The sequence below is a fragment of the Rhincodon typus genome, chromosome 24 (assembly GCF_021869965.1).
Source record: "Rhincodon typus isolate 14 chromosome 24, sRhiTyp1.1, whole genome shotgun sequence".
NCBI lineage: Eukaryota > Metazoa > Chordata > Chondrichthyes > Orectolobiformes > Rhincodontidae > Rhincodon > Rhincodon typus.
Window position 1 is genome coordinate 6,467,656 of NC_063355.1, and position 10,190 is coordinate 6,477,845.

The window sequence follows — 10,190 nt, forward strand, 5'->3', positions numbered from 1 at the left end:
GTTGAAGGGTAAATGTTTGCCAAGGCACTGGGAAGAATTCCCTTGCTCATCTTTGAAACGTGCCTCTTTTTTTAAATAGCCATCTGAGATGGTAGAAAGGATTTTGTTTGAAGGGTTGTACTGACTTGGATATTAGCCTGTTTTTTTGGGGCTGTCAAGTCTTGAACACAGAGTTTGAACAAGCAGCCTTTTGACTCAATAACACTAATTGCTCTTTGGCTGATGGCATACAATTCAGGTTTCCAACTTGGGGTTTTCCTTTGTTTTATCTCACTACCATGTGCATTTACACTAATAGGACAATCGGGCCAGGGCAGAAATTAATACTGATTAATTGTTTTCTTGAAAAAATGGAATGTTTCAATGCCTCCATAACTCTATTTCAGTCCAGTGATTCCTGTGCAGGTCTAACCAGGCTACTCGAGTTGAGGGAACATCAGAGAGATTTGCATAAGAGACACATTTAATTAACTAGGGAAGCATTTGTATTTAAATTTGTGTTTCTAGCTTTTGTGTTGGCTTTGTACAAAATGCTTGTGTGCCTTTTTCTGGGTCTCGACCCGAAACGTCAGCTTTCCTGCTCCTCTGATGCTGCTTGGCATGCTGTGTTCATCCAGCTCTACACCGTGTTACCTCAGATTCTCCAGCATCGGCAGTTCCTACTATCTCTGCTTTTACTAATGCTGTTCACAGCATTAACCACCAGGAGATGCACAATGCTAGTGAAAGAATACCATGTAAGGACAACAGTGATCAGACATCTGCTTAGCCAGAAAAAGCAGCCCACACCTGGACCAGTATGAGTTTCATGTTACTGACCCCTGGGGGAGTGTATTTCACAACTTTAATGTATGTACTGGGACTGCAGCGCCCTGAACCCTACATCTAAAGAAAATTAAAATCAACACTGTTCCGTAAGTCTCTGAACTTATAACTTATTGCAACATCTGTGCCTAATGATTTAGTTTGAATAGTGAGCGTTCATTTGCAGTTGTAATGCAACTTTTACTTGGTGAAAAGTGAGGAAAAGTCATGTCTGTAGTGGTATTAAGATTGCCAGAGAAACTATACTGTCAAGACTTGATAATGGAATGACCTTGGTAACACGTGACCTGAGTTAGTAGCTGTGAGAGTCCCAACATTTAGCTGGAGTAAAGCACATAGGAAAGGTAAGGAGAGGGAACAACTTTAATTTGCTTTTCACCTGGTTATTTCCATCCCTTTTTTGTGTGTTTGGTATTGGTTTCCTCATTACCTTCAATGAGTAACATTATTTTGAATAGAGTTGTGAATGAACCCATCCTTGACTGTTTAGATAGAGTTATTAGGTTGTGATTCTAACTTCCCTTCAGTGTGGTCTTATTCAGTAAGTGTTGGATTAATGCAGCATGTTTTAAATTATTTTTAATGATGAGATACAGCAGCCTCTGCCAGGTCTGGCTGTGCTGTGTATTTGTGGGGCTATGGTGGTGCAAGTGTGGTGCAATTTTTTTTATTACTCATTCACGGGATGTGAACGTCGCTGGCTGGCCAACATATAATGCCTGTCCCAAGGCGCCCTTGAGAAGATGGTAATGAGCTGCCTTCTTGAGCCACTGCAGTCCACCTGCTGTGGGTTCATCCACGTTGCCCTCCGGGAGGGAATGGCAGGATTTTGACCCAGTGACAGTGAAGGAACAGGAATGTATTTCCAAGTCAGGCTGTTGAGTGGCTTAGAGGAGAAATTAAAAGTGATGATGTTCCCATTATCTATTGCCCTTGTCCTTCAAGATGGAAGTGGTTGTGAGTTTGGAAGATGCTATCTTAGGATTTTTCGTGAATTTCTGCAGTGCATGTTGTATTTAGTACACAGTGCTGCTACTGAGCATCGGTGGTGGAGAGAGTGGATGTTTGTGGATATTGTGCCGATCAAGTGGGCTACTTTGTCCTGGATGGTGTCAAGCTTCTTGAGTGTTGTTGGAGCTCCACCTATCCAGACAAGTGGGAAGTATTCCATCTCACTCCTGACATGTGCATTGTGGATAGTGGACCAACTTTGCAGAGTCAGGAGGTAAGTTACTCACTGTGGTTTTACCAGCCTCTGACCTGCTCTTGTACCCACTGTATTTATGTGGCACATTCAGTTGAGATGTTGGTCATTGACAACACCCAGGATGTTGATGGTGGGGGGGTTCAGTGATGGTGACACCACTAAATGTCAAGGGGCAGTGGTTAGATTGTTGGTAATGGTCGTAACCTGGCATTTGTGTGCTGTGAATGTTACTTGTCACTTGTCAGTCCAAGCCTGAATATTGTCCAGATCTTTGAACATGGACTGCTTCAATATCTGAGGAACAAAAACAGAAGTTGCTAAAAAAAACTCAGCAGGTCTGGCAGCATCTGTGAAGAAAAAGTCAGAGTTAACATTTCGGGTCCAGTGACCCTTCCTCATAACTGGGGAGTTCAGTATCTGAGGAGTTGTGAATGGTGCTGAGCATTGTTTGATCATTGGCAAACATTCCCACTTCTGACTTTATGATGGAAGGAAGGCCATTGACGAAGCAGCTCTAGTTACTTGGGCCTAGGACACTGCCCTGAGGAACTCCTGCAGAGACGTCCCAGAGCTGCGATGACTGACTTCCAACAAACACCAGTCAAGGATGGGTTCATTCACCACTATATTCAAAATAACATTACTTATTGAAGATAATGGGGAAACTAATACCAAACACACAAGAAAAGGGATAGAAATAACTAGAGGAAAAGCAAATTAAAGTTGTTCTCCCTCCTTACCTGTGTGCCAGGTATGACTCCAACAAGTGGAGAGCTTGTCCCCTGATTCCCATTGATTCCAATTTTGCTAGAACTGCTTGATGCCACACTTGGTCAAATGCAGCTTTGATGTCAACAGCTGTCACTCTCACCTCTTCTCTGGAATTCAGCTCTTTTGTCCGGGTTCCTAATTTGTAATTAGCTTTCCTGAACATATACTTGAACGGCTCACTACTAGCTTCATGAGTAGTGCAGAAAGTATTCTGACAACTTTCTCTCCTTAATGAACCTCACTGCTTTAGTCTGTAAAAACTAGGTTTGTCAGATGTGCAGTGGGCCTGGAACAGCTGCTGTCTTTGCTGTTCTGTAATGTTGTTTTTGTCGTCAGAGTATTGCACCAAGCTTTGTGTTTTTACGGTGATATTGTGTAATATTTCCATCAACCTTCTGGCTATCAGCAGTTTGGTTATGGGGCCTTTCAATTTCCTTAATTGTGACAGAACAGTACCTCTAGTGTTTAGAAAAACCATTAGGGAAGTTATCCATCGCTATCAATCCTAAAAGCTGGCAGAAGCATGTAGCTAACTCACACGACATTGTTTATTTTCTCGTTCTAGAATAATTTCTGCGCAGCTATAACATCGAACTCCCATTGATAGAGGATTAAGTAACTGGGTTCATCACTCCTTAATCTGCTCACAGAAAATAAGATAATTCAGTCAGAACGTAAGCATAGTGTAAAAAGGTGTGCAGTATTTCGGGACCAATCAGTGAACCATTTTGCCTCGTCTCACTGAACAAATTAAATGCCTCTTCACCACTGATTTAGTCATAGAGTAATACAGCATGGAAACAGGCCCTTCAGCCCAAACTGGTCCATGCTGACCATGGTGCCCACTCAGCCAGTACCAATTGTGCGCATTTGGTCCATATCCCTCTAAAGCCTTCTCATCCATGTACCTATCCAAATGTTTTTTAAATGTTGCTATTGTACCTGCCTCAACCACTTTGTCTGACAGCCCATTCCATACACACACCTCTCTCTACGTGAAGAAGTTGCCCCTCAGATCCTCCTTAAATCTATCCCCTCTCACCTTAAACCTATGCCCCCAAGTTTTCAATTCCCCATCCGTGGGAAAAAAGACTATATGCATTCATCCTATCTATGCCCCTCATGATTTTATTCACCTCAATAAGGTCACCCCTAATTCTCCTATGTTCCAAGGATTAAAGTCCCATCCTGTCCAACCCCTCCCTATAACTCAGGCCTACTAGTCCTGGAAACATCTTTGTAAATCTTTGCACACTTTCCAGTTTAACTATGTCTTTCCTATACAGGGTGACCAAAACTGTACACAATACTTCATAGTATAGATATCCATAGATATAGTGCCTATACTGTAAGAAAGTTTCTTCCACAGCATTATCTGATAAAATTTAACAGCAAGACCACTTGTGGAAATATTAGCAGAAAAGCTGGGCCAAACCATTAGACTGTAAGACATAGGAGCAGAAGTAGGCCATTTGACCCATGAAGTCTGCTTTGTTTATTCATGGCTGTTTGATAATCCTCAACTCCACTTTCTTGCCTTTCCCCATAACCCTTGATCCCTTTACTGGTTACAAATCTGTCTATCTCAGCCTTGAATGACCCAGCCTCAACAGCCATTTATGGTAAAGAATTCCAAAGATTCACTACCCTCTGAGAAGAGAAATTTCTCATCTCTGTCTTAAATAAGACCCCTTATTCTGAGATGATGCCCTCTGGTCCTAGACTCTTCGACAAGGAGAAACAACCTTTCCACACCTATCCTGTCAATTCCCTTAAGATTTGTTACGTTTCAGAAGATCGCCTCATGTTCTTCTAGACTCCAATTAGCACAAGCCCAACCTACTGAATTTCTTTTCATGAGAGAGTGTCTCAACGCTGGGATCAACCTAGTGAACCTTCTCTGGACTCAATGCAGTCTTTCCCAGTTGGGTCTCATGGAGGAGACAGCAAGGGAGACATTTAAAGATGGAATTGGAGAGTGTGGGGACTAGGCAGCTGAAGGCATGGCCACCAATGTTGGAACAACGATAAATGTTAATTGACAAAGGTGGTAGTCCCTCTTTGAATAGTTCGTCAGGATGTTGAGCACAGGCATGTTCAGAACTGGCTTAAATGTGATTTTCCCTATATGTAGAACACACTGGACTATTATTCTGAAGAGCTTTAGTTATTTTTCAATTTCCTGAAAAATAGAGGCCTAAACAAGTAAAGTTTTCCACTTATCAAGAATTTTGTTTTGGCAAAATGCCAACTCCCAAAAGTGTCTCTGTATTACATCAGCTATGAATGAGTAGTCCACATCAGTTCCTCAGACAAACCAAAGTGTTTTAGAGGAATACTTGGCAATCTAAAAGGGTTCTTGAAATGAGATGAGAACATCTTTTTGAAAGAAATTCTAAGAATTTTCCATTTACATAAATAATAAAATCAATAGGCAACTGAAACTGGATTCCATATATCTTACTACACAGACTGAAGAAATCTACATAATGAACTGAGAACTAAGGATAGTTCTACCTGTAGATCAGCGCATGAATTAGGTGCATATCAGACGTCTGTCTACCAGGTACTAGATTTGAAATGCGTAAAACCTCCCAAAATAACGCAGCATTTCTTACTCAGTAATCTCAATTCCTTTAATGCTTATTCCTAAATATAGGAATCGGAGGAGACCAATCAGCTCTTTTAGCCCTTTCCACCATTCAATGCAATCGTGCTTGATCTGTGCACCAGTCTGGTTTCCTGTTTTTGATCCAAATCCCTAAGTAAACAATAACCTACTGATCTCAGTCTTGAACATTTCAATGGACCCAGCATCAGCAATTCTTTAAGGCAAATTTCCACTGACTTTGTGTAAAGTGCTTCTTAATTATTGCCCAAGACAAACGCAAACTGGCATGGGAGCTAACAGAACACAGGAAAGGCACTTTTCCCTGCAACCGCAGGAAGTGCTACACCTACCCCCATACCTCCCCCCTCACCCCCATCCCAGGCCCCAAAAAGACTTTCCACATCAAGCAGATGTTCACCTGCACATCTGCTAATGTGGTATACTGCATCCGCTGTTCCCGTTGTGGCCTCCTCTACATCGGGGAAACCAAGCGGAGGCTTGGGGACCGCTTTGCAGAACACCTACGCTCGGTTCGCACTAAACAACTGCACCTCCCAGTCGCGAACCATTTCAACTCCCCCTCCCACTCCTCAGATGACATGTCCATCCTGGGCCTCCTGCAGTGCTACAACGATGCCACCCGAAGGTTGCAGGAACAGCAACTCATATTCCGCTTGGGAACCCTGCAGCCCAATGGTATCAACGTGGACTTCACAAGCTTCAAAATCTCCCCTCCCCTTACCGCATGCCAAAACCAGCCCCTAACCTCCCTAACCTGTCCTTCCTCCCACCTATCCCCTCCTCCCACCTCAAGCCCCACCTCCATCTCCTACCTACTAACTTCATCCTGCCCCCTTGACCTGTCCGTCCTCCCTGGACCAACCTATCCCCTCCCTAACTCCCCACCTACACTCACCTTTACTGGCTCCATCCCTGCCTCTTTGACCTGTCTGTTTCCTCTCCACCTATCTTCTCCTTTATCCATCTTCTATCCGCCTCCCCCTCTCTCCCTATTTATTTCAGAATCCCCTTCCCTATTTCTGAAGAACGGTCTCAACCTGAAACGTCAGCTTTCCTGCTCCTCTGATGCTGCTTGGCCTGCTGTGTTCATCCAGCTCTACACTGTGTTATCACACCTTCTTTAGGCACATCTTTTGTTTCCTGTCCCATTATTGTTCCCTTTAGGCTTGTACCTTGGAATGTTTCCTCATTTAATCCATTTTGCCTTCCAGCCCATCACAGATGTTCCCTTTTGTTCTTTTTCCCATCCTCCTCCCTTTCACTTGCTCAAGCCTATTATATTATAGCTTCACCCAGAAAGTCCACAGACTTGAAATGTTAGCTTCTGTCTCCATGGATGCTGCCAAACTTGCAATATATCCACCATTTCTGTTTTATTACTTAAGCACAAAATTTTTGCTGGTTCAGTGCAATACTGAGGGAGTGCTAAACTGGGAAGTGCTGTCTTTTGAACAGAGTATCTTTTCTTTCCCTCTCAGTTGGATGTAACAGATTCCATGGAGCTAATCAAAGAATAATTGTGGTGTTCTGTCAGTGTCCTGACCAGTATTTATCCATAAAAAACACCTTCAAATGTAATATGTGGTCATTTATTTTCTTGCTACTTATTGAATCTTCCTGTTTGCAGATTAGCTGTCACTTTCAATGCAGTGATCTTATGGAGGCAGACAGCTGTTAAGTAAGTAGTTTGCACCCGCCTCCCCCGAATAAGAGGATGCTGCCAATACCAGAGTGAAGACACAGGTATTATTGAAATTGGAGAAAGGACAAATTCAAATAAGAGAAGGTGCATGAAATGCCAGGGGCAGTAAAAGTGGAAAAGCAATCTGCTTTGGATAGAATGTAGAAAGGATGGAAATTGCTGAGACACTTCTCACCATTTTCTAATCTGCCTTAGCTATGCGATTTGTTCTCAGGACTGGACAATTGTAAATATTGTACCCTTCAAAAGAAGCAAAAGGGATATAATCCACCATGCCAAACCACCTAGTGTGGTTGGAGAGACTTTACCAGAATTAATTGGTACTTTGAAGACCATGGATTAATAAATGAAAACCAACAAAGATTTGTTGAAGACGAACCATGTTTGACTAACTTGATTGAGTTCCTGGATGAAGTGACAGAGAGGATAAATGGAGAGGTGGAGAAACTATCCTTATTAGAGAAATACATAAGTAAATTCATTGCTAACTTTCAAAAGGAAATTGGACAAATACTGAAAAAAGAAATATTTACAGGACTCTGGTGAATGAGTAGGACCCTGGGATAAATTGGATAGCTGTTTCAATGAGTAGGCATGCTGGGCCAAATGGCCACCTCCTGTGCTATATAATTCTATCATTGTAGTAACTACATTTCAAAAATGTGACTTGAGCTGTAGAGTGCTTTGGAACCTCTTGATGCTGTGGAACATTGGGTATAAATTAGTTCTTTCTTTCATCAGGATAGTGCAACAATGAATTGATTATTATGAAGACCAATCTTCATTATTAGTCAGTGTGGAGGTTGAGGAACACTGCAGGTCAGACAGCATCAGAGGAGTAGGAAAATCAGCACTTCAGGTCGGGACCCTTCTTCAGAACTGGGAAGGGGGAAAAGAGATAAATAGAGGAAATAAATAGAGGGAGGAGGGTGGGGCTGGCAAAAGGTAGGTGGGGTGGTGATAGGTGGATGCCACCTACCTTTCGCCAGCCTCCCCAATCCTTCCTCTCGCCTCCTTGACCTGACACAGCCTGTCCATCTTTTCTCCCACCTGCATCCACCTATCACCATCCTACCTATCTCCCCCCAGCCCCACCCCTCCTCTCTATCTTTATTTCCCAGCTCCCTTCCCCCTCCCCAGTTCTGAAGAAGGGTCCCGACCCAAGATGTCGACTTTCCTACTCCTCTGATGCTGTCTGATCTGCTGTGTTCCTCCAGCTCCACACTGTGTTGACTCTTGACTCCAGCACCTGCAGTTCTTGCTACCTCCGCTATTAGTCATTTGTCATATGAAATGTGGGTTTCTCTGAATATCATCCTATTAGGATTACGTCGGTGAATCACTGCTGCTCTAGGCATGGATTTCCAATAGTGGATTAAAGAAATGCAGTTTTTAGTAATAATTTTGAGTTTATTATGGAAAACAGGTATATTTCTGTGGCACTGAGTGACATGGCTGCTTTTTATATTTTCACAGCGTTTTCCAATGCAGTCACTTCCATCTTCTAACACTATTGCTTATGTAATTAGCCACAGTAACAATCTTTTCCTCTCTGTGCCAAATCTTGTTTTGTCTGGCTTGTGTTACTTTTAGGAGTTCTGTCAGCCTTCCAGCAGAGAAACGACAGATAGTATAAGGAGCCCCACAGGAGTGGGGATTAAGGAGAGAAGTGTTGTAATGCTTGGATATGTAATTGTCACTCCTGTTTAGTTAAAAGATCTTGCCCCCTGTTTGGAATACTAGGAGTTCTAAATTTCTGAAAGACCTAAAATCCTTGAGTCAGTCTTCATTATTTACCTTGTAATGGAAATGTACCTCAGGCTGAATAAAATGAAGCAGTTATTCAAATCAACTTGGTTTCCATTGGAGCAGTGGGTGAGAAGGCAGAGCACTCTGTACCTCTCTAATCTCGCTACCTTCATAAACTCTTTTTTGGTGATCATTAAACCCATCCAATCTGTGGTGGTTTTCTGCACAGTCAATTTAGCCAATCCTGCTCCCCCCACTCCCTTCCTCTCAATGCTGAAAATATTTTTTTCATTCAGGTGCTTATTCAGTACCTAATTAAAAAACACAATTGAATCCTCACCCTGCTCCTCTGATGCTGCTTGGCCTGCTGTGTTCATCCAGCTCTGCACCTTGTTGTTTCAGATTCTCCAGCATCTGCAGTTCCTACTATCTCTGAATCCTCATCCAATTCCCCTCCCCACCAGTACACCCTAGATCCTCAACACTCACTGGACAATAAGAAACTTGCTCAAATTGCATTTGAGTTTTGACAGTCTTTAAATACATGTCCTCTGACTCTCGTTCCACTGCCAAAAGGACCAGTTTCTCTCTCTCTCTCTACCCTGTCTGGGCCTGTCATGATTTTGAATATCTCTATGAAATCTCCTCTCAATCTATTCTTCTCAGAGAACAGCTCCACTTTTCTAATCTATGCTCATAGCTGAAGACTCTCATCCCTGGAAACATCATTTTAAAATCTTTCCTATATCATCTGTAAAGCCATCATATTCTTTCTAAAGTGTGTGCCCAGTTGTCCTATATTTTCAATGTTAGTCACTGCTGGTCCCAAAGTGAGGCTGTCACCAGGGTCATGATGGATCCCTACAAAGCGGGCATTGTGGGTGCCACCACTGCCACCATCACCACCGTCCATGTCAGGTCTGTCACTCAGCCACAGAAGCAGGGATCCTACATAGTAGGCTGCTGTTCTGGGCAGCTTTACCAAGTGGTGAATTCCTAGCCCTGCTGGTTGAATATCAGCGGTGGTGGGATGAAGCACATAAGTGACCATTTAAGAGCCTCTTGGTTTCTGGGCAGGAAGGCCATCTACAGACTCTTCCGACCCAAAAGGCGGTGAGATCTCTGCCACTTTAACTTTCCACTTGATCTCACAGGACCCCACCTTCATCCCAGTGGGACATTAGATTCCACCCAGTACTCAAGTTGAGGCCAAACTGGAGTCTAATAAAGGTTCATTCATAACATCCTTGCAGTTGTACTCTTGATTTATAAAGCCCAGGATTCTATCTGTTTCTTTCACCACT